Consider the following 25,366-nt stretch of genomic DNA (forward strand, 5'->3'; position numbering starts at 1 on the left):
CACTTCCTTTAGGGCTTCGGCCTCCTCATTGATCATTGTAGTATAATTGAATGCCCTCTTTCATATTATATGATATTCCACCACTGGGACGTGGCAACAACTCTCCAAATCCATATGGGGAGGGGGGGGGGGATGCTTTTGGACAGTAGGGGTGTACACTAGACATAAATAGGAAGCAAACTCAGGAGAAGGAATGACCTCTCACAAATATTTATTTAATAAATTGTTTCAAATAACCCTGCCTCGTTAAATCAATGAACTTGGTGTTTTGCTTTCAAAAATAGGTTATAGAAGAAGTCTATCCTTTTAAGGATACCACGGAATATCAGAATGCATTGGTTTACATTTCGTTCTTTGGAGCACGGTTCTTTTTATTTATTTTCAGTTTTTGAGGAGGTGCTTCAAATATGCTAATTTTTCTGCAATAATCCAAAATCCAATGGAAAAACCTGTTGGCTTTTTGTCAAGGGAACCCAGGGCGACGCTAACTTCCGGGTTGGCCAACATACGTCATCCCTCCACCACTCTACTGTAAAAACAAATGTTCAAGTTTAATGATAATGCATGAATTTATTCTTTATTCTGCCATAGTATTTATTTAGGGGTGGGGGGGGGGGGGGGGGGATGGTGGATCCAGATCTGTTTCGGAGCATTTCAGCACCTCAGGCAACAGCGCAGGGTTGCCAGGTCCTGCAAAAAACGTGCTGCCCACATACCGTTCAAAATCCACCCAAAATGTCCTAGAAGTTATATTAAAATGTTTGTTGAGGGGGGGGACACGCTCGACAACGAGAGTTGGTTTTTATTGAACGCTCGACAACGAGAGTTGGTTTTTATTGAACGAGACCTCAACACGGAACAGCTGCCCCGAAACGATGGCCACGTCCCTCTCGGTGACGTTGTCGACAACACACGAACAATGAACATGTTAATAGAACAACACACAACCACATAACATCCCGAATGGCCAATGTTTTGAAAGTAATAATATTTGAGGGAATATTTTTTGTTGTTGTTTTTATCAGCGAAATGCACCGTGTGCGTGTGTGTGTGTGTGTGTGTTTGTGTGTGTATGTCTGTGCGTGTGTGTGCGTGTGTGTGCGTGCGTGTGCGTGCGTGTCAGATATACGTGTTTCTAACAAGATGATATCATTAAAGGTTACATAAAGTAACGGTTTAATAACATAAACGCAGGAAACACGTGAGCTGCGTCCCTAACAACCTGACGTCGTTGAAACATGCGAGCGAGCCGATAAAATCTTCCTAATAACTATAAAACTAAAGATCAGACACAATCACTGACTGAAGATTATGCATGTAAAAAGTATATTTCTCGCTAGAAACGTTATTAGAAACACGTTTAACGGTGAATCGGTCCTAAAATATTGCATTTCCCATTCAGATCATAAAGATCATACACATTCACTGACTGAAGATTATTCAAGGAAAAAGTACATTTCTCGCTAGAAATGTCATTAGAAACACGTTTAATGGTGAATCTGTCCTAAAATATTGCATTTCCCATTCAGTTAATGCTGGGATTTGCGTATCATATGCATGCGAAATGGACGCATCCGCCCTCCACAGTAGTTAAAGGCCCACTATGCAACTTCGGGCATTTCTTCGCTGTTTTCTTGGTTTTGGCACGCACATTTCTCTACACAACGCCCCCTACAGCTTCGTAGTAGATATTTCACAACACTGTCGTAACAACTCGTTGACGACCCTTCCCCATGCACTTCTACGCGAGCCATGTGCATTTGTTTTCAAAGAAGCCGGCGAATGCGTGGAGCCATGTCCGAAGTAGATGTTCATAAAGTGTAGGCAAGGTTATACATTTTTAAAAGGGTGTATTTGTATTGCAATAAACATAAATCCATCCTTTTTTATAGTTGACGGGGAGAATTTATATCCTAGATTATAATTGTTTTATCTTAGGTTGAACAGAACAATCAGTGTAAAAGAGGTTTGGCCAACATAATAATCTAAATAAACAAGAACCTGGATTCGGGGATTCAGTCTGTATCTGGGGGACGAGACAGACGAACAGCAAAACACCCATGGAAACAAAGGTGTTTATATGGTTGCAACCAAGCAAGCTAGAAACATACAGGGCTCACAACAAAACGGTCGAGAAAACAATTTTTACAGGGCTCACAACAAAATGGTTGAGCAAACACATTTGTACAGAGACTATCAACATCAAGAATACCACGAAGACAAAGGCCACCCAAGGGTACTTTCAATTTCAAAAGCAACACGGCCGAGTCGGCGTCTGATTTGCAGTCTTCTTTTTCTTTCAGTTCACGCTATTCCTGAAAAGCTTGCCCAACGTTTACTCGTGTCTGGCCTCTCTGCCGGTCAGTCTCCCTTTTCTCTTCTTCTGTTCCTCCGACATTGGGTTTCTCTGTCTCTTTTTAGTCGGCTGATCTATGATGAATATAACAATCCCTTAGTGACTTGTGTTTATATCGAGCCGGTTCCGTGTTTGGGGGTCTGTGCCGTAAAGCAATTCGTTACTTCGCGAGACCCGAGACTCCCGCGAGAGTGGGCGGCGGGTCGCCGGCAGAAACATATTCCTTTTCTCCGCCAAGATGCGCAAGGGTGAGTCGAAACAACGAACAATCGAACAAAAATTTATAATAGAACCATCGCAATGACTCTTAGCCTGTTATATTAAAGTAAAACAAGCCAAAAAAGTTGCATAGTTCCCCTTTCACTCGTGCCTGATCTCTTTTCTGGTCCATTCTTCTTTTGTTCCACCGACGGTCGCCTCTTGGGTCCCATATCAGTCGATTTATCCATGATGAATGCAACAATTGCCTCGCAACTGGCTGTTTATATCTAGCCGGTGCCATGTTTGGGTGTGTGTCTGTGCCGTAAAGCATTTTCGAAACTACAATCTGACTACATTTTCGAGGATATCCGCTGCATCACATCCGGATTGTGTCGGTCCGAACAGAGCAAGTTGCATATGCGCTTTTTCACTGGAGAGGCGACATGGGTAAATGACACACCCACCAATCGACCCAGAAATGGATGCAGAACCATCAGCATAACTCTCAACCTGCATACTTAATGTAATTTTGGCTAAAAAAGTTGCATAGTGGGCCTTTAATGCTGGGTTTTGCGTATCATATGCACGCAAAATGGTCATTTGGCGTATGTACTGCACGCATTTTGAAAGTGTCAAACCGTGCGATCTGTACGCATATTGGTGAGACTGGGTTGATTTAATATATCTGTGAATTGTCACAATTTCTCAGAATCAAAGGTGAAAGTAGAAACGGGTGGCCAAAAGCTGTCATATTATTACAGACAATTTTAAGTAGAAACGGGTGGCCAAAAGCTGTCATATTCTTAGTTATCACAGACAATTTAATGTCTAACAATAAATGTTGTGTACGGAGCTCCTTAAGGGACATTAGGGAGAACGCTCTCGGACAGAACCTTAGATGGAAGTCGTGCTTGGTGACAAATACTTCCAATTGATGCATGAGTTAGGAAATTTTGCTTTTTGACACGAACATTTAGAAAATACGTGTACCTGATCACGTTTCAATAGATTAAATAACGTGACAGTGTCACCTATTTCCGTGAGCCCTCGTTGCCTGTACGCCGGCCATTATACATTATCCCTTACATAACAAGCAATGACAATGGTTTTATACCCGATGATTTAAACGGCATGCGAGCTGCTGGTTTCAGCGTCCATAGCAACAATCATATCAACCATGCTATTATAATTATGTGGAGACGAATGAAATATTGTTCGTCATAACTATCAAACCAAACATCCTTCACATTCGCCGAGCGACGATTATGAAAGTAAAATGCAAATTTCTCGCTAAAAATGTTTACATAAACACTTTTAATGGTGTAACTATGCTAAAATATCATATTTTCCACCCAGAATAAAAAGTATGTCAGCCATTTTCACAGAAAAAAATCCTAAAAACTATCCAATAGGAAAGATGCTCACAGCGTAAAAATGATTAGCTTCACACAACGTCCTAAGACACACTAAAAATACAAAAAACACGAGCATAATACACTTAAATAATACACTAAATCAGAGAGCCAAGAGCCGCTGCGTCCGTACGCGCCGCCATAGCAACCGCTAATTAATCAATGCATGACAACTCGGTCAAGCGTATGATTTTTAAAACAAAACCATAGGTTTAGAATTTGTGTGCCAGAACCCCTAACAAATATCCCAGAAAGTCACATGCCTAAGTTTGATCGAAATAAAACTTCTTTGAAAAAATAAAATTAACATGGATTCATAAAATAAGCTATTTTTATCACTTTGTTATGTTATTATTTGTTATTATAAGATATACTATTTATCTTTTGAATATGTTTCGACTGCATTTGTTATGATCAAGTAACCCACGCTAATTTTATGTAAGCCTATTCAAATTAGAAGTTGACAAATATCATTTCTTATATATTTGTATTGGTTGGCGGTAGGGGAGCCCATCAATAGTAATGCACCGGGGGCCGGGGGCCTTAATGACCTAATTATGCCACTGTCCTTGACGTCTCCTGTATTTCCTCAACGAGACTGTAGTTGGGGTTCTCAGCCATCGCTGAGCCCTGCTGCCCGCCGACCACTGCCGCGAGGGACCACCGCCACTAAGCGGGGCCTGCCCGTAATTCCGACACCTCATTGTTCCGACGTCTCAATGGTCCGAAATATTTCCCATTAGATCGACATGCCACTATGCCGACGGTTCAATGTTACGAAAACGGAACTGTAACGGGTCAATGGAGCGCTGGACACAGGTTTTGCTGTTTCCCCAAGGAAGTTATTTTATTGCTTTCCATAAACGTATAAACCAAGGGCAATAAGACAGAACGTGAATCAAATTCTGTTTGGCGCGATCTCTGGTGGCGACCCGCTCCTTTCTCCTCCCAATCCTTCCTGGATTCCCCACCTCCCTACCAGACAAAAGCAGGCACATAAATACAAACACTCCCTGATTGGCCTGAGTGCCGACACCTGCCCGCACTCAGGTCCAATCCCCCCAGCCAATCCGGTGCTCTCCCAACCTGCCCATACTCCCCTTGCAGGCCAGACGTCGCACGTCCCCCCACACATCCCCACCGCCCGACACAGGCCGGGGTCACATCCGGCCGCCAACTCACTCCCCCCCCCCAGAGCGGGAGAGGAAGTCCGCCACGGCCATCTGCGCCCCAGGCCTGTGCACGACCTGAAAATTAAAGGGCTGCAACGCGAGGTACCACCGGGTGATCCTCGCGTTGACGTCCTTCATGCGGTGGAGCCACTGGAGGGGGGCGTGGTCGGAGTAGAGGGTGAACGCGCGTCCCAGCAGGTAGTAGCGGAGGGCGCCGACCGCCCACCGGATGGCGAGGCACTCCTTCTCCACCGTGCTGTACCGACCCTCCCGGTCTGATCATTTCCGGCTCAGGTACAGCACCGGGCGGTCGACCCCCTCCACCTGCTGGGTCAGGACCGCGCCCAACCCCCTATCCGACGCGTCCGTCTGCAGGGAAAAAGGGAGATCAAAGTTAGGAGCACACAGGACCGACTTTCCACAGAGGGCTGTTTTAATAGCCTCAAACGACACCTGACATGGCTCCGACCACTGGACGGTATCTGGGGCTCTCTTACGGGTGAGGTCGGTCAAGGGGCTGGCCAGGTCGGAGAAGTTCGGCACGAACTGCCGATAGTAGCCCGCCAGTCCCAGGAACCGCCTCACCTCCTTTTTGGTCCTGGGCCGAGGGGAGGCCGCGACCGCCGCCGTCTTACCAACCTGCGGCCGGACCTTCCCCCGCCCCAGGTGGAACCCCAGATATTGAATCTCCCTCCGCCCGATCACGCACTTCTTCGGGTTGGCCGTGAGCCCCGCCCGTCTCAGCGACTGAAGGACGGCCGCCACCTGCCGCACATGCTGCTCCCACGTTCCGCTATAGATAACGATGTCGTCGATGTAGGCAGCAGCATACGCGGCGTGGGGCCGTAACACCCGGTCCATCAGCCGCTGAAACGTGGCCGGGGCCCCGAACAACCCGAACGGAAGCACCTTAAACTGGTAGAGACCGAGCGGAGTGGAGAAGGCTGTTTTTTCCCGGGCTGCTGGAGACAACGGAATCTGCCAGTAGCCCTTTGTGCAGTCCAGGGTCGTATAATATTTGGCCATGCCAAGCCGGTCCACTAGCTCGTCGATCCGAGGCATTGGGTAGGCATCGAACTTTGACACCGCATTCACCCTACGGTAATCTACACAGAACCGGACAGACCCGTCCGGCTTCCCCACCAGCACGACGGGACTGCACCAGTCACTGTGAGACTCCTCGACGACGCCCAACTCCAACATGGTTGCCAATTCGCGCCGTACCACATCTTGTTTGTGGACGGGCAGCCTGTAGGGGCGTGTCCGCACCGTTAAACCTGGCTGCGTCTCGATGTTGTGAGTAATCAGAGGGGTGCGACCGGGCAGGGGCGAAAATACGTCGGCGAACCGGAGTTGTAGAACGGCAACGTCCCGTGCCTGACTCTCTACGAGACCCTCGCCCTGACCGACCGGGGGGGTGGGGCCTAGGCTAGGGACGTCCGGCCCAAACTCCTCCTTCTCCGGTAACGTCGACGCAAACGCGACAGGGACCGCATCGTTCCACCTCTTTAGGAGGTTGATGTGGTAGACCTGCTTGCTTTCGCCCCTGTCCGTGCGCGCCACCTCGTAATCCACGTCCCCAACCCGCCGTGTGACCACAAAGGGCCCTTGCCACTTCGCGAGTAATTTGGTGCTAGAGGTGGGCAACAGAACGAGGACCTTATCCCCCGGTGCAAGATCGCGTAATCTAGTCCCTCTGTCGTACAGGCGTTTCTGATTCTCCTGGGCTTGGTGCAAATGCTCACGTGACATTACCCCGAGTGAGTGGAGCTTTGCACGCAAGTCCATGACGTACTGGATTTCGTTTTTACTGTCGCTGGACCCCTCCTCCCAGGTTTCTTTAATGAGGTCCAGGACGCCCCTGGGCCTGCGCCCATAGAGCAACTCGAATGGGGAAAACCCCGTGGAAGCCTGAGGAACTTCCCGCACCGCAAACAACAGAGGGTCTAGCCATTGATGCCAATTTCGAGCATCCTCCAGTACAAACTTCCGGATCATGGACTTTAATGTCCGGTTAAACCTCTCGCACAAGCCGTCAGTGGCTGGGTGATAGACGCTCGTGCGGATGGCCTTCACCTTCAACAACCCGTAAAGTTCCTTCATCGTGCGTGACATGAAATTGGTGCCCTGGTCAGTGAGAATCTCTTTCGGGATTCCCACCCGCGATATGACATGAAACAACGCCTGCGCAACACTCTTTGCAGAGATGTTGCGCAATGGAATCGCTTCCGGGTATCGGGTTGCGTAGTCGATCAGGACCAACACAAATCGATACCCTTGTGAGGAACGTTCTAATAGCCCGATAATGTCCATGCCCACGCGGTCGAATGGGGCCTCCACCAGAGGAAGGGGCCGCAAGGGAGCCCTGGGAATAGCGGGGGGATTCACCAGCTGGCACTCGGGGCAGGAGGCACACCACCTACGCACTTCGGCCAATAGAATCAAGCCATTATCCGGTTTAGTGTTTTCTCGTACCCCAAATGGCCCGCCATTGGGTTGTAATGCGCCGCCTGGAAAATCATTTCCCGGCGGCTCCTGGGTACCAGCAACTGGGTAAAAATCTCCTCACTCTCGGTGTCACGACCCACCCGATAAAGCCTATCCCTAATGACCACAAAGTGTGGGTAAGTCAGCACTGCGTCTGGCTGTACCCTCGAACCATCAATAGCAATCACTTGGTCGAAGGCTGAGCGTAAAGTAGCATCCCGAGACTGCTCGAGGGGGAAATCGTCTACCGGTGGGAAGCTCGGCGCTCAGACCTCGGGTTGAGAACCTCCCGCCTCCTCCCCCGATTCCTGATCAGCGTCGGACGCCCTTGCATCGGCGCAGAACACAGCGCATGACCTACATGTCCCTATCGGTCGTGTCCGCACCCCCGTAGTCTCGCTAACCGCCCCTGGAAACCCAGCCCAATCTAACCCTAGAATCAGGGGGTGCGTGAGGCTCGGACTAACCGCCGCCTTGACTCTATGCGTTTTCCCCCCGTAACGAATTTCGATAGGTACCGTATCCTCACCGGGATACGGTACGCCTCGCCGGGACCGTGGGGAGGAGACGGGGCACCGGTGACGCGGACGACCTGACCCACCTCCATCATAGGGCACTCCCGCCGGAAGTGGCCAGGCCGCCCGCACCGCCAGCACCCCTCCCCTGCCGCTTGAGCGCCCGCCTGTGGAGTGGGGGTGGGAGGCGACTCATGTGCCCGCTCTGGAACGCCCCCCCATCTCGCCCTCGGCGCTGGGGTTGGTCTGTCCCGCCGTGGGGCAGCCGCACCGGTACGTGGGCTCGGTGTCGGTGGTCGCTGGCCCGCTGGTGGTGGTTGCAGGTGGCTCTCCGCCAGGACGACCGCGGCGGAGAGAGCCTCGGGTCGGTGGTATCGGACCCAGGCGGAGGTCCTAGCCGGCAGCCCCTCCACGAACCTCTCCAGGGCCACTTGCTCCACCACGTCCTCTGCCGTGTTCCCGCCTGGGACCAGCCACCTCCTGGCCTGGTCCATCAGCTGCTGGGCGAAGGCGAAGGGTCGGTCGCCCTCACGGAAGGCCAGCGCCCGAAACCGCCGGCGATGTTCCTCCGGGTAGAGGCCCAGCCGGTCTCGGATGGCCCTGGTGATGGCGTCGTAGTCCCGCTGGGCCCCCAGCCGGTAGACTGTGGGCCGCAAGCTGCGCCTCTCCTGTTAGGAGCGGCAGGAGACGGTGCGCCCACTCCGGGCGGGGCCACCCTGAGACCTCGGCCACCCCCTGGAAGGTCTCGAGGAAGGCTTCCGCGTCGTCCGCCTCCCCCATCTTCGGGACGTGTATGTTCGTTGCGGGTCCCGCCCCCCGGGGTCCTTCGCCGCGTCCGCCGGAGGCGAGGAGCTCCCGGAGCATGGCCCGATCGGCGGCCAAGGATTGTGCCAGGTCCGTGAGCGCCTCGTTCTGCGCCTGGTGGAGCTGGCCTTGTCTCTCCGCCATCTGGGCTAGGTGCCCGAGCACGTTTCCCAATGGGGAATGGTCCATTTTCTGTACGCTCGCCCCACATTGGGCTCCACTGTAACGGGTCAATGGAGCGCTGGACACAGGTTTTGCTGTTTCCCCAAGGAAGTTATTTTATTGCTATCCATAAACGTATAAACCAAGGGCAATAAGACAGAACGTAAATCAAATTCTGTTTGGCGCGATCTCTGGTGGCGATCCGCTCCTTTCTCCTCCCAATCCTTCCTGGATTCCCCCCCTCTCTACCAGACAAAAGCAGGCACATAAATACAAACACTCCCTGATTGGCCTGAGTGCCGACACCTGCCCGCACTCAGGTCCAATCCCCCCAGCCAATCCGGTGCTCTCGCAACCTGCCCATACTCCCCCTGCAGGCCAGACGTCGCACGTCCCCCCACAGGAACCCATTGGTCCGAAGGTCCGTTTGCAGTAGGGCCGAGCTCTCTGAGTGGCCAACGACGTGCGTCGCGACGTAGGTCTATGGAAAGCCAAGAAGGCCACAATCCGGCCCTAGAATGGCGCGGTAAAAGTGCAAAACCGCACAGATTCCGTGCGGTTTGGCAAGAATCCGTACGGTTTCCGTACGGATTCCGTACGGTTTTGAATGACTAATAGCCGCGGCTATAAGTCATTCACTCCGGATATTAGCTATTCACTCCGGCTATTAGGTATGCAGAACGAGCACCTCCCTCTTCTTTGCTTGACCACTAATTTGAAGGCTATCTAACCAATCAGTGAAGAGAAATACCAGACTTAAGTAACGCATTGTCGAGACTAGAGCTGCAGTGCCTCCATGTTTCGCCGTAACATAAAGCTGTGTTGTCTTTACTAGTTTCACTACAATGTAATGACCACCACTAGCTAGTGGAAAATACATTTGTGTCTAGTACAGTGATATATTTGTATATGTTTAGGCTATATATTGAGATGGCAGTGTGCGAAATACCCGTCAATATTCGGGGATGCCCTCATCCCCAGATTGTTCTCGATATGCAGTAGCCAGCTAGGCCATAACATTACAATATTTCATGGATGCAAGCAAGCCAAGACAATCAATCTATAGCCTACATGACAACACACACACACACACACACACACACACACACGCACACACACACGCACACACACAAACACACACACGCACACACTTTAAACACACTGGTAAAGCAATAGGAGCCTGCATTGGCTAAAGTTGTTGGGATGCACGTTATTTTATAACAGGGAGGGGCAAAGTTGTGCATTACAATGCAAACACGACAATAATTGGCACCGTTCTTGCGCACTCAGAAGAACATGAACTGAATAAATGGCAGGTATATAGCATATCGGAGACGGGCACATAATCAGTGCATTTGCAAATGAGAGCCTGCAGTATGACCGATCTTGTGACATTATTTAACCATCCATCTACAGCTAATACGATCAGACAGATACATCATTGATCACATATAAGCCCACAACAAGCCCAACATCACCACGGCAGGTGCGCTCTCTCTCGCACATTCACACAATCACTCCAACTTCTCCAACTCCAAGGCAAGGCTGTTTCACTAAGACCACAAACAACCACAACTAACCAGCCTACATATCCACAACAATGCACAATAATGAGTTCTATACATTGCGTCTATCTTCTGTTTGGCGCACATGGCTAATTTGCATACTTGCACAGGACTGTCGGCCCCGCTAGTCAAAAAAATAGAACGTATTTGTGAATAAATGCTTTGAATTCTGAATACTGGACTTGGTGAGCTTAAATAGGCTACATTTAAGTGATCTTTAGTGAGATGGCCTAAAACGGAATACAAATGAATTATTCTAGGACATAGGCTTTCAGGATCAATTCAGAGGTTCAACTGTTCGGGATTCATTTTGCTTAGCCAGTGAAAGTGATCAGCTGTAGATTCCACACACTGTTAAAAATACTTCACTACAAGTAGGCTATAAGTACTCCAAATAATTCAGCAGAATTGCATTACTGCCATAAGCACAATAGGCAGCATTCATTATGCGCTAAAATGGTCCCGGCCATTGTTCTAAAATGGTCCCGGCCAGTGTTCTATAAATTATTGGAAGAGCCCCCCTGGATCGGCTGGGAAAGTCATAGTCAAGCTGATTACAGGTGTTTTTAAAATGTGTATACGGCTCTCACATGACAGCCACGCAACGGACACATCATCTTACATAATTTGATGTATTGCTGTATAGTTAAACTAGCAAACCATCCCAAGGAAATGTAACAAAGCTGTAGCTGAAAGATTCATCCACAAACATCAGAATAGAAAAACACTGGCAGGGACCATTTTAGCTCATAATGACTACTGCTGCCTATGCTTGTGGCAGTAATGCAATTCTGCTGAATTATTTGGAGGACTTATAGCCTACTTGTAGTGAAGTATTTTTAACAGTGTGGAACAGCTGGTCACTTTCACTGGCTAAGCAAAATGAATCCCGAACAGTTGAACCTCTGAATTGATCCTGAAAGCCTATGTCCTAGAATAATTCATTTGTATTCCGTTTTAGGCCATCTCACTAAAGGTCACTTAAAGGTCCCATGACATGCTATTTTATGTATTCTTTAATATAGGTATTAGTGGGCAACTAACACAGTATTCAAAGACGTTCCCGAAATTCAGCCGTGGTGCAGAGTTACAGCCACTCCGAGCCAGTCGCACATTGAGCTTCCCCCAAATGCGCTGTTTTGGTGTCTGTAGCTATAATGCAAATGAGGAGGAGCGAGGCGGGTCAAGGAGGAGGGTGGGGGTGTGGCCCTGAGCAGCTTGCAGCCACGATACCATGCGCTCTGTTTACAGTGGATGTATCGCAATGGCGAGGCGCACAGCCTTTAGCCGTGTTCTGTAAATATTCTAGAACACACGGGAGTCCTGGAGCTCTATATCTAAATATTATCATATAGCCTACATAGATATCGATATCATAATATATATTATCACGGCCAAAAGCTGTGTGAGCCGATATTATGAATCTCAAACGACCGCGTTGGGTTCTCCGACGTTCCTGGTTCTTCAACGTATCTCCCTTGCCAAAAAGGTGGCAACAAAAACACATTGCTGCGTCCTCCACCTTGCTGTACACTAGCCACGTCCTACTTATCCTTTCTCCATTTTTCATCTGCATATAGTAGTTTGCAGTTGTGAAGCGCCGACCCATTGCATTTTTTGGGAATTCTGACTGTTGCTGCACGGGCCCTCTTTTAACCAATTCGCACCGTTCCCTGTCATTGACTACTGTGGGCCACAAACCCGGGTCATCACTTAGAGCATCACTTTCTTCTGGGTGGTCAGAATCAGAAACGGCAGCAGTAGGCCTACTCACCGCATCCTCCACGGCATTTTCGTCATCTTTGTCATCAGTGCACGATGCTTTTAGCTCCTCTCCTCCTCCTCCTGCTGCATCAACAGCCGGGCCCGGCGGCACCTCCTCCCCCCCCTCCCCCTCCACCAAAACATTTGTGTCCGGTGGTGTTGTCACGCTAAAAAAGCTTGTTAATTTTGGGAGAGCATCTGTTTTTAGTTTAGCCTCTTCCTTCTTTTTTCTTTTTGTAGCGCCACTTGGGTAGTGGCGCTTCATGTTGCTAATGTTGCTAAGTTCACGTCTTTGCTCACGAGTCACAACAACTGCATGGATGGAATATTCAATTTTAACGCGAAAGAGAGGGGGTGTGCACGTAATCGGTATTTCTTAGTAATTTATTCTGTTGTTCTTCTTTCCAATTTAAACATACAAAAATCACCAATTCAGAAAAAAATCAACATTTATCTGTGAATTACTGTCCAAAGGGCCCCAATTACCAGCTGTAGGCCTATGGGAAGTTTGCAGCTCCCAGTCAGGAGTGGCCCCTACAGTTGGAGGGGCCCAAGGCCGTTGCCTAGCAACGCCTCTATGCAAAGACCGCGCCTGCCTATGCTTGAAGAGGCACCTCTCTTGAACACTGCTCCACCAAGTCAGCCTTCAGCCCCTTCGACCACTGCTGGTGTCGACAATGACTGCATGAAGGGTTTGGTAAACCTGTTGGACCGGCTGGTCACAATGTATACCCAAGTGCCTGCCAACCCTGGCACCCAAGCTGCCATGCCACGCTCTTTCCAGAGAGTGTGCAAGGTTTGTGGGGCTCCTAATCATTCCACATTGTCCCACTGCAAGCAGGACAACCTATGTTTACAGTGCTTGTGTCCCGGTCACTGGAAGAGGGACTGTCCTCAACGAACAAACCAGCACCGCTTTCAGCACAATGGCCGTGCTGGTGACCACAATCAGCGGCCTAACCAGCAGCCTGACCAGCGCCGCTCTCAGCCTGATGATAGCGCTGGTGGCCAGCCTCAGCAGTTAAACTACTAAACCCACACCTGGAAGGGGCCGGTGTGGGTAACGTAAATGGAATCCCTTCTGAAACCTGTGACCTAGCTCAGTTATATGAGGAGAGCTGTGCCAAAGCACCTAAAGGTACAAGAATAGCCATTCAAGCTACCCAGAGAATCAAAGCTTTCGGAGAGCTGTTCTATGCTCCAGTCCTCGTCAACCACAGTGTGCAGCTTAGAGGCATGTGGGACTTTGGCTCTATGGTATGTAGCATCAGTGAGGAAGCAGTAGAGAAGCTCAGATGCACTGATGTTTTGCCAGAGAAGCAGTACCCCGAAGAGAACATTGTCTTGATTGGCTGTGGTGGTTTGCCAACGCAGCCTGAGGGCTTTTATGATTTGGAGATGCAGCTGTATGGCGTTCCATGTATTGTATCCACTTTGGTTGTGTCTGGCCAACAAGATGACCTCATATTGGGCTCGAATATCATCAAATATGTCACTCATGTCCTGAAGGGTGGTGGCGAGTACTGGGATCTTGCATCTGTTCATGACCATCAATCTGACCCCGAGATCGGTCACTTCTTGTCCATGTTCACAAATGTCGAGCGCTGGAAGGGGAGCGCAGTCCCAGAAAAGATAGGAACTGTCAAGCTCACCCAGGCAGTGACCCTCCTACCCAGGCTTGAGCACTTGGTTTGGGGCAGACTCCCTGCCAAGTCGCCTATGTCACCTGGCAGCACTGTTGTTGTGGAGCAGACCAACTCAAAAGCCATGCCAATGGGTGTTCTAGTGGGTCGTCTTGTCACACCTCTCTGGGGTGATAGATGGGTGCCAATGACAGTTGTGAACCCATCTGACAAGGCGATCACGCCGAAGAGGAATTGCAAGTTGGCTGATGTGTTCCCGTGCTTAGCAGTCGAGGATCTTGATGTTTTCCAGGGCTCACAAGCAGCTTCGGAGAAGAAGCAACCCGACACCGAGAAACGACAGCATGATGCTTCTTCCAGTGCTAGTCTTTCATCCCAGGCCGGCAAAAGTCTGTCAGAGTTGGGTCTGAGCGACGTCGATGTAGCCTCATGTCAGGTTAGCGAAGCTTGTAGGTCCCAGCTCAAGCAACTGATAACTGACTATCAGGACATCTTTTCCAAGCACTCTCTTGACTGTGGTGAGGTCAAGGGTTACACACACCGCATCCGTCTCACGGACGATCGCCCGTTTCGCCTACCGTACAGGAGAGTCCCTCCAGCCCACTATCAGAAGTTGAGGCAGGCTCTCACTGATATGGAGGAAAAGGGAATCATCAGAAAGTCTGCAAGCGAATATGCGTCTCCTTTGGTGATGGTGTGGAAAAAGGATGGTGGGTTGCGGATTTGCAATGACTTCAGATGGTTGAATGTCAGAACCATAAAGGACGCACATCCCCTGCCTCACCAGTCAGACTGTCTCGCTGCCCTTGGTGGCAACTGCTTCTTTAGCACGATGGACCTCATCTCTGGCTTCTTCAACATTCCAATGCATGAAGAAGACAAGAAGTACACGGCTTTCACGACTCCTCTCGGGCTGCATGAATACAACCGCATGCCACAAGGTCTGTGTAATAGCCCTGCTTCCTTCATGAGGGTGATGACTGGGATCTTTGGGGACATGAACTTCACAAAGCTTCTGTGTTATCTCGATGACCTTCTTGTCTTTGCCCCAACGGAGGAAGAGGCTCTGTCCAGACTCGAAGCAGTGTTTCAGAGGTTGCGGGAGAACAACCTGAAACTGGCTCCTAAAAAGTGCCACCTTCTGCAGAAGCAAGTCAGGTTCCTTGGCCATATCATCAACGGTGGGGGTGTGTCCGTCGATCCTGCCAAGGTGGAAGTAATCAACAGAATGCAGGTTCAAGACCTCATGGACGCAGATGGGTGCACGCCTTCTGTTCGGAGACTCAGATCATTCCTCGGCATGGTGTTCTACTATCAACACTTTATCCCCAACCTGTCTTCCACTGCAAAGCCCTTGTTTGCACTTACAGCTGGTCAGAAGAGGCGAGGGAAGTCAGCTAAGGATCGAAAGTCCCAATTTGCCTACCGTAAGCTTTCTGCTGCGGATTGGACAGAGGAATGTGCAAGCGCTTTTGAGCACATGAAGGCCAGGCTGTTGGACTGCGTCATGCTGGCTCATCCGGACTTCGATGAGCCATTTATCTTGTCAACAGATGCGTCTTTGGATGGACTTGGTGCGGTGCTCTCCCAAGTGCCCCGAGGAGAATCCAAGGCCAGACCGATTGCTTTTGCAAGCAAGACCCTCAGTGCGTCACAGCGGAAATATCCAGCTCACAGGCTGGAGTTCATGGCCCTGAAGTGGAGTGTGTGTGAAAAGTTCAGCCACTGGCTGAAGGGTCATAGCTTCACCATTTGGACTGATAATAATCCGCTTACTTACCTTCTAACGAAGCCGAAGCTCGACGCATGTGAGATCCGCTGGGTGATCAAAGCTGGCGTCGTACACCTTTGATCTCAAGCACCTGCCTGGGAAGAAGAATGTGGTGGCAGATGCCTTGAGTCGCAATCCCTTTGCGAAAACCATTGGCCGGAGGCTGCTTAGGGAGCCCTATTCCACTCTGACTCAGGAGGCCGATGAGGTGGAAGAGGATTCTGTGCAGGATGTTTTCAGGCTCAGCTGCCAGTCTCAAACCCTCAGACTGGAAAACCATCCACTACCCAGGACGGGGTATGACACAGCCGAGATCAGAGCTCTTTGTCAGGCTCACTGTGCCTGGAATGACACAGCAGAGTCCAGGGCACTCTACTTAACGCAAAGAGTCCAGCTACTTTCAAGTGGTCAGGATGCGCTGCCCATGTTCTCTGCCCAGGAGCTACAGCTGTCTCAAGAGCAAGATCCAGTCATCTCCAAGGCGTTGCCCTTTGTTTCTACCAGGAGAAAGGCATGGTGCTGACGCAAAGGTCCTCAGATTGTTGAAGCAATGGGACAGGCTGGAAGTCCATGATGGAGTTCTGTATCGGGTCTCAAGAGATCCTGTTTCCAAACAGCGACGATCCCAATATGTGTTGCCTCAGAGTCTAAAGGACAAAGCATTGTCCGGCATCCATGATCTGGCAGGTCATCAGGGCCAGGATCGTACTCTTTCGCTTGCAAGACAGCGTTTCTATTGACCTGATATGGAAAAGGATGTGAGGGCACATGTAAAATGCTGTCAGAGATGTGTGTTTGGGAAGTCATCGGAACCAGCTGCTCGTGCTCCTCTGGAAAGCATCAAGAGTTCAGCTCCAATGGAGTTAGTGTGCATGGATTTCTGGACTGCCGAAGACAGCAAGCAGCGGTCTGTTGATGTTTTGGTAGTCACCGACCACTACACCAAACTGGCTCATGCCTTCCCTTGTGCCAATCAAACAGCGAAGCAAGTCGCAAGGAAGCTTTGGGATAATGTGTTCTGTGTTTATGGTTTCCCGGCGAGGATACATTCCGACCAGGGCGCCAATTTCGAGAGCAACCTGATTGCAGAGCTCCTCCGATTGGCTGGTGTTGCAAAATCCCACACGACTGCTTACCATCCGATGGGCAATGGGGGAACCGAGCGATTCAACCGTACCTTGGGCAACATGCTCCGCGCCCTTCCCCTAAAGGAAAAACAGCAATGGCCACAACAAGTCCAGACCCTCACGTTCGCATACAACGCTACCGTCCATGAGACGACGGGTTACGCCCCATTTTTCCTCATGTTTGGGCGTGTCCCTAGACTGCCGGTGGACGTCATGTTCAGGCGGGTTCTGGACGACCCTGAAGTTGTTGACTACGACACATATGCAAAGTCCCTGCTTTCTTGCTTGAAAAGTGCTATGGAGATCGCTCAGAAACATACTTCCTCTGAGCAGCAGCACCAGACCCGGCAATACAACAAACGAGCAAAGGGCACTTTCCTGTCAGTGGGAGGATCGTGTGTTGGTATCAAATAAAGGGGAACGAGGAAAGAGAAAGTTAGCCGACAAATGGGAGGATGGAGTGTACACAGTGGTTGGGGTGAATCCCAGTATCAACGTCTACAAAATACAGGATGCAGTGGGACACACGAGAGTTGTGCACAGGAATCTCTTACTGGAAGTGAACTTCTTGCCTCTCCCTGGATTGGACCAAGCGGAGTCTGCTGATGCAACTGATCAGTCGTGGGCTGAAGAGGATTCTGATGAGGAAGATTGTGTCGCTGATGGTGATGAAATGGCTTCAGTGTCTGGAGAATTGACTCAGGGTGAAATTGCCGAGGACGTTTCAGATTCCAGAGATGAAGAGGAGCTCTCAATCTCATCACTTGACGACTCACCTGAGTCCGAGTTGGCTGTAGGAGAAGAGCATGCTCAGCCTAGTCCAGCACTCAGTCCGGCTGCTGTTATGGATGACTGTCCACCCATCTCAGTCGCTCCGCACAGAGACACACTGCCATCTCAGCATGCTGACACCTCAGGTCGCACTGACTCTCATGCACACACTGAGGATGATGGCACTGTCAGAACACGTGCTGGAAGATTGGTGAAATCAGTGAACAGACTGATTGAATCTATGGTTCAGAAACCTTTTTTTGAAAGGTCCAAGTTTTTTATTGACGGCCGTTCCCAGCTGTTTTAGATATTGGGCCGTTGAAACTGCTTATGTGATAAGTTTTCTTATCACAGCTTTGAAGTTTTATACACCTACAGATGTCTATGGACTAAGTATTTGGGGCCAAATATTGTGTGGCGTACGAGGCGTCACATTAAGCTAAAGGAAATCTAGAGATTTGATCAACCTCTTTCTTTCCTGAACCTTGTATTAAGGTAACTTTCGAGTTGACTATGTGGACTAGGTCCATCTTTCATTTGTGCCAGGTTGTGTCAGTGATAGACTTTTTGTAAGCCTGAGAAGACATCCTTAAATCAGGATGTTGGTGAATTTCAGGAGGGGTGTATGTAACCAGGGTGAAACAACATGTTTTAGTTATGTTGAAATGTCACCAAATTCTGATTAATAAGAAGCAAATATGTGTTTAGGCTATGTTCAAGGTCCCTTTTGTAACCTGTTCCAACCCCTATGTTAATGTGTTTTCTATACCTGTACTGTCGCTTTAAGAAAAGTTCATGTTTTAGTGACGTATATGCAGCGCCAAGCTCAGAATGCCGTTGGCTGTCTGAGTGGAGGTATGTTGATGTATTTGTCGTCACATTCTGAGCATATAAATCGTTTTGTAGATAATGTAAATGTTATATATGAACATGCTACAGCACTGTTATAACAGCTAACGCTTTGCAAATGTACTTTTTGAGAGTTTATTGTAAATATGTGCATCAGAGTATCCGTTTGTTTGTTTGCTAGGCGGGAATGTGGTCCTGGCTATGACGGTTTACATGACGGTTACGGTTGCGATGACATGATTTTCTTTGGCTCATCCAGGTATGAATGTTTTATCTGTTTTGTGTATATTATCTATGCGGGTTATGTTTATGTTTGTTGGAGTGTAGTCAAATCGCATTCATGATGCTATTTTGTTTATTTTTAAGTTATTATGTATTGAGAGAATGCCGTTGGCTGTCTGAGTGGAGGCGGGAATGTGGTCCTGGCTATGACGGTTTACATGACGGTTACGGTTGCGATGACATGATTTTCTTTGGCTCATCCAGGTACCAATAAATGAGAAACCCTCCATTGTTGTCCAGCCGTCCTTCCACCCTTCCAACGCAGAAACCAGAACACAACGCAGATAGACACTCGTTACATATGCCATAAACAGAAATATTATAGGTCTTTATTACACGGGTCTTCTCAATGCTGTGGAACGCTCCGTTCACTTGCATGGGTCCGGTGACTTGTCAACCCCTCTGCTGATCAACACTACGAATGCTGGTAACGAATAAATTGTAAAAAAGACACAGCATGTGAAGTTATTTTTTCGTTTTGGCAGTAGCCGTGTAATAAGCGGGCTAATGTATAGATCGTCGCCGGTCAATATCGAAAATAAGACCCTTCAGGGCGAAGCAAGACACCTTCGCTGCGCGTCGTTGTACTGTTCGCCCTGGTGGGGCTTATTTTCCCGATAATGACCGGCGTTCTATGCATTATCCCTACATATATATTAAGCAGAGTAGACTAAATGTGAACAAAGTTACATGACTTTCTTTATTAATCGAATGGGAAATGCAATAAGCCTATTTTAGGACCGAATCACCGTTAAACTAGTTTCTAATAACATTCCTAGCGAGAAATATACTTTTTACTTGCATAATCTTTAGTCAGTGATTACGTCTGATCTTTAGTTTTATAGTTATTAGGAAGATTTTATCGGCTCACTCGCATGTTTCAACGACGTCAGGTTGCTAGGGACGCTGCTTTCGCTAAACTAGCAGCTCACGTGTTTCCTGCGTTTGTGTTATTAAACCGTTACTTTATGTAGCCTAACTTTTAATGATATCATCTTGTTAGAAACACGTATATCTGAGAGCCAACCCAGTCGCCAAAAGCATACGTTGACAGTGTACGTTTTCGTGAACGCTGGATTACGTCGCATTTCAACATAAAATAGCGTGTTATACACACACACACACACACACACACACACACACACACACACACACACACACACACACACACACACACACACACACACACACACACAATGCATTTCGCTGCTAAAACAACAACAACAGATATTCCCTCAATTATTATTACTTTCAAAACGTTGGCCAAGGTGGAATAACCTTTTTATTTTATTTTTTTATTATTTTTTTATTTGGGCTACTTCTAGGACATTTTGGGTGGATTTTGAACGGTATGTGGGCAGGAAGTTTTTTGCAGGACCTGGCAACCCTGCGCTGTTGCCCGAGGTGCAGAAATGCTCCGGAACAGATCTGGATCCACTATGGCCAAAAGACTTGTATGCCCCCCCCCCCTTTAATAATATCTTTGAAGCACCTCCTCAAAAAAATAAAAAAATAAAAATATTGTGCTCCAAAGAAAGAAATGTAAACCAATGCATTCTGAATGGGAGTGTTTCTCCGATTTTTCCATGCTACACAGAACGAAATGTAAACCCATGCAAATAAAGACTTCATGTTCATAATAATTTAAATATCATTAATCTGTGTGTAGAGTGGTATTCTATTTTTTTCAACGGGGCTGCATCCAGTCACTAGACCGTCATGGTTGCTATGGTGGTTGCTATCGACCGCCCCCTCTAATCCTTACATGGTTCTAAAAACCACGCGGCAAAGGAGCTGCCGTCCATTGTGTTGTTTTTGTCGTAAACTAGGGTCCGATGGTTAAAAAATAGACAGATATTCCAAGGTATCCTTAAAAGGCAGCTTGGATGTTTTTATTTTGTGCAGTTTAGACTTCTTCTATAACCTATTTTTTAAAGCAAAACACCAAGCTGATTTAACGAGGCAGGGTTATTTGAAACAATTTATCAAATAAATATTTATGAGAGGTCATTCCTTCTCCTGAGTTTGCTTCCTATTTAGGTCTAGTGTACAACCCTACTGTCCACAAGCATCACCCCCCCCCCCCCCCCCCCCCTCCCCTTATGGATTTGGAGAATTGCTGCCACGTCCCAGTGGTGGAGGTATCATATATATGAAAGAGGGCATTCAATTATACTACAATGATCAATTAGGGGGCCGAAGCCCTAAAGGAAGTGATGCAATAGGTGACTGAGTCAACAACATTTAAGTAAGCCTTGGGGTCTCTTATATATCAAAAGGGGTCTCAAAGGACGCATATACGCTTCAACCTGTGGCTTACAGGAAACGACTCAGCAAGTGCTCCATCTCGTTGCCCCTCACCCAGCGGCTCGCTTGCAAGATTTTGGCCTGAAGTTCTTCCCAGACCTACACCGTAGCCATCCAACCTGCATATCTGAGAATCAGGCCTCTCTTTAATAATGACAAAAAGTTATGAGAGAAATACACATAAACTTTTGTTGTCTCATAAGCGGCGTGGTGCCGGCTCCTTTTGACCTTTTGACCCCAGACTTCTGAGGGAATAGCTGAATCAGTTCATTAGTCAATCAGAAGTATGTAAATATCTTACCGGTGGCGTAAGGGGGCGAACAAGGTGTCCTTCAACATCTACGCTTCCAGGCGATTGCAACGGTGCCACACATGAGCATATTCGAATATGTTTAATGGTAGTAATTAGCTGTCGAAATTGGAGGCCTTAATCAATAATGAGCAGCTATTGATTTACTTCCCGATAGAAATTTGTGACAAATGACATGTTATTTAGCATCTACACGTTGAGCTGAGTCCAATGACACCAAGCATGACACTCTAGCAAATGGTAACATGTATTTTACATGGTACATATGGTCTAGGACATGATCTCGGTGTGGCAAGAGGGCGAGCTTGATCTCATTGGACTCAGCTTAACGTGTAGATGCTAAATAACATGTAATTGGTCAAAAATCTCCATCGGGAAGCAAATCTATAGCTGGTCATTATTGATAAAGGCCTCCAAAATCGACAGCTAATTACTACCCCGAAACATATTCAAATATGATCATGTGTGGCACTGTTGGAATCGCCTCGAAACGTAGATGTCCAAGGACACCTTGTTTGCCCCGTTACGCCTCCGGGAAGATATTTTCATACTTCTAATGGATTGATTCATATTTTAAGGTTCTCGGAGTAAGACTTTAAGCGGTGTTGAGACGAAAGATGATATCAAGACATTTATAGAATATTCAGATTCACATTATGATTCTTCGTCATAACTATCCGACGAAACATCCTTCACATTCACTGAGCGAAGATTATGAAAGTCCAGCCCCCCCTCCATCTCGTTGCACCTGCACCCAGCGGCTCGCTTGCATGATTTTGGCCTGAAGTTCTTCCCAGACCTCCACCCTAGCCATCCAACATGCATATCTTAGAATCAGGCCTCTCTTTAATAGTGACAAAAAGTTATGAGAGAAATACACATGAACTTTTTGTTATCTCATAAGCGGCGTGGTGCCGGCTCCTTTTGACCTTTTGACCCCAGACTTCAAAAACGTGGCCACAGGCCAGCTGTGTCTACACACCTTAAGCCACAAATGTACACATCCATCCTACAAAAAATGGGGACTAGAAACTAACCTCTGTCTTATGTACATTTACTGTACTGTTGGAGGTCACACCCCTTTTCCGGCCTTTTCGAGATCGCTAGGGATACTGAAATGTTTACACACATTTCCCGGGGCCCAGAGAACGACATATCCGAGATTTGGAGTTCTAGCCCTTAGAGAAAAAAAGTTTTCCCAAATGGACTGTCATTTGGACAAAGCCCCTCAGAAGTGTTGCCTGCAAGACCTAATGGTCCAGAATGTGGTGGAAAAACAGTTTTTGAGATAGGAAGGTCCTACCGCCCTGAAATTTGAATACCTTATTCTAGGGCCTAACTGGGACCCCCGCACCGAAACTTGGCTCGGACGGACCCCGAGGGCCCTTCCTGCCCGAAACTTGGCCCAGTCGGACCCCGAGTGCAGGAAGGGGGGGCCTGGACTTTCATAATCTTCGCTCAGTGAATGTGAAGGATGTTTGGTCGGATAGTTATGACCATTAGGTCTTGCAGGCAACACTTCTGAGGGGCTTTGTCCAAATGACAGTCCATTTGGGAAAACTTTTTTTCTCTAAGGGCTAGAACTCCAAATCTCGGATATGTCGTTCTCTGGGCCCCGGGAAATGTGTGTAAACATTTCAGTATCCCTAGCGATCTCGAAAAGGCCGGAAAAGGGGCGTGACCTCCAACAGTACAGTAAATGTACATAAGACAGAGGTTAGTTTCTAGTCCCCATTTTTTGTGGGATGGATGTGTACATTTGTGGCTTAAGGTGTGTTGACACAGCTGGCCTGTGGCCACGTTTTTGAAGTCTGGGGTCAAAAGGTCAAAAGGAGCCGGCACCACGCCGCTTATGAGATAACAAAAAGTTCATGTGTATTTCTCTCATAACTTTTTGTCACTATTAAAGGTTGGGTACGGAATTTGCTTTTTTGGCCATTTTTGCAAAATTACTTGAAATCCTTATCATAACCCGCTTACAGCCACTGAGTTAGAAGTACTGACATGAAAATTAAACAAGTCAATCATCTGTGGAACGGGCAGGGCTCGAAAAACTCCAGCCAATCATTTGGATTGCCACCTCGTTGCATTGGACAGTAAGTACGTCAATCAAACGGTCGTACTGCACTCCCCCTCCCCCGCGCCCCGCGTGCGACCCCTTCGTGCAGTACTCGTGACCCCGAGCTCGTGACCCAGAGCAAGCTCCTGTTTGTTGTTATCCTGCGGTAGCTACTGGAACTAGTTAATCCACATTTGGACCTAGCAGTAGAATACAATTTCCATGGCAGACAAGGCGCCACCATCCCCACCACCACCACCACCAGCAAAGAGAAGGAAAACTCTTTTTCAGAGAGTAATTGATAATAAAAACGCTGAAAGAGAAAAACTGAAATCAAGAATAATCCTAGGCGCTGCTTTCGAACGTTGGCGGCAACTGAAGGACGAGAAGGGTCTAAAAACCGATGCTTGTGTGGCGGTTGACATAGTTTCAAAGTTTATACTGTTTATACTCGGTAATACCGGTGTTGAGACGAGTGTATTACTCGTGAAAATGTCCACACCGCAGCAACCCTAGTGAAAACCAGGACTTCCAATACAATTATATGAAACAAACATACATTTTCTAAAAATAGTAATGATTTATGTGACCGTTTAATGTTTATAACATCTGGTGCAACCATAGCCGCGAGAACGTATTCTCAGCAGGGGGTGCTGGAAAAAAAAAACTCAGCCTGCACTAGACTCGCAACTCGTTACATTGATAAAAAAGATATATAGCAGCGCAGTTCAATTACACCAGTGCATGCGCGCACAGTTGAAAATCGATCGTTGTGTTCACTTTCTTCACACCATGGTTCACATCCAGCTGCTCACAGAACAAGTTTAGCGCACCACCGCTACCCTCACACTTTTTCATGTAACCTTTTTTCAGCACTAGGTCATATGAGCATTAAATAAATGCTGCGTCTCAAAATGCCTTGGACAGCAGCGAGGATGACTCGCTTTGCCACGGGCCGAAACAGTTCGGAGCGACCATAGCCAGAGCGAACACAGCGGGGCAGAGGAGTGTCAGGAATAGTCTTTGGTGTACACATCAGTACGGCCTATTTGCACTACTGTTTAGTGGCAATGCAGTGTTTTATTCTATGCCTTTTTATTTTCGTATATTATTTCAATGAATACAATTTATTTATTCATAAAAACAAGATCTGGTCTTCAAATCTTTTTTCCAAATATAGGTCGTCTTACAATGGGGTTTGTGTTTATATTCGGACCAATACGGTACAGCGGGCGCTCACATGACGTTAAGCATTTCCTGGTGCATAATGTGACGCTTCAGAACCTAAAATCCCGTTTCTCCCCGTTGACACGACAACACATAACCGGCGTTTTCAGAAATCTCCACTTTGGCCGGAGTTTTTAGAAATGATCGTTTTCTGTGATAAGACAGGGCCTCGGACAGGGGGTGTTGCAGCACCCCCAGCACCCCTACTTCCCGCGGTACTGGGTGCAACTTACAGCTGAATGTAGTGCCATGTTGTTAAACGAAAACCTACGCTAGCCTGGCTCGCTCTCGCGCATCTCTGTTCGCGCTCGTGCATGATTGCGCGTCCAGGTACTTGGAATGGGTGGAGTCAGAGTCAGCGTTGAAGGAGAGGGGGTAGGACCATTTGAGTTGTGTATTTTCAAAATCTGCTGGCGTTTCGCAAATCGCATACCCAACCTTTAAAGAGAGGCCTGATTCTAAGATATGCATGTTGGATGGCTAGGGTGTAGGTCTGGGAAGAACTTCAGGCCAAAATCATGCAAGCGAGTCGCTGGGTGCAGGTGCAACGAGATGGAGGGGGGCCTGGACTTTCATAATCTT

The 25,366-nt window shown here is 48.1% G+C and overlaps 2 long non-coding RNA genes across 2 annotated transcripts in view; one reads left to right on the forward strand and one right to left on the reverse strand.

Annotated features, from left to right (window-relative positions):
• Positions 1-25,196, forward strand: part of LOC132464889 (uncharacterized) — a 147,943-nt gene extending 122,747 nt beyond the window's left edge. Inside the window, exon 2 of the long non-coding RNA XR_009527381.1 lies at positions 25,115-25,196. This is a non-coding gene — a long non-coding RNA (uncharacterized LOC132464889). The remainder of the gene's footprint in view (positions 1-25,114) is intronic.
• LOC132464886 (uncharacterized) overlaps positions 2,062-25,366 on the reverse strand; it is a 160,590-nt gene continuing 137,285 nt past the window's right edge. The window contains exon 2 of the long non-coding RNA XR_009527378.1: positions 2,062-2,519. This is a non-coding gene — a long non-coding RNA (uncharacterized LOC132464886). The remainder of the gene's footprint in view (positions 2,520-25,366) is intronic.

This window comes from Gadus macrocephalus, chromosome 9 (genome assembly GCF_031168955.1).
Source record: "Gadus macrocephalus chromosome 9, ASM3116895v1".
Lineage (NCBI taxonomy): Eukaryota > Metazoa > Chordata > Actinopteri > Gadiformes > Gadidae > Gadus > Gadus macrocephalus.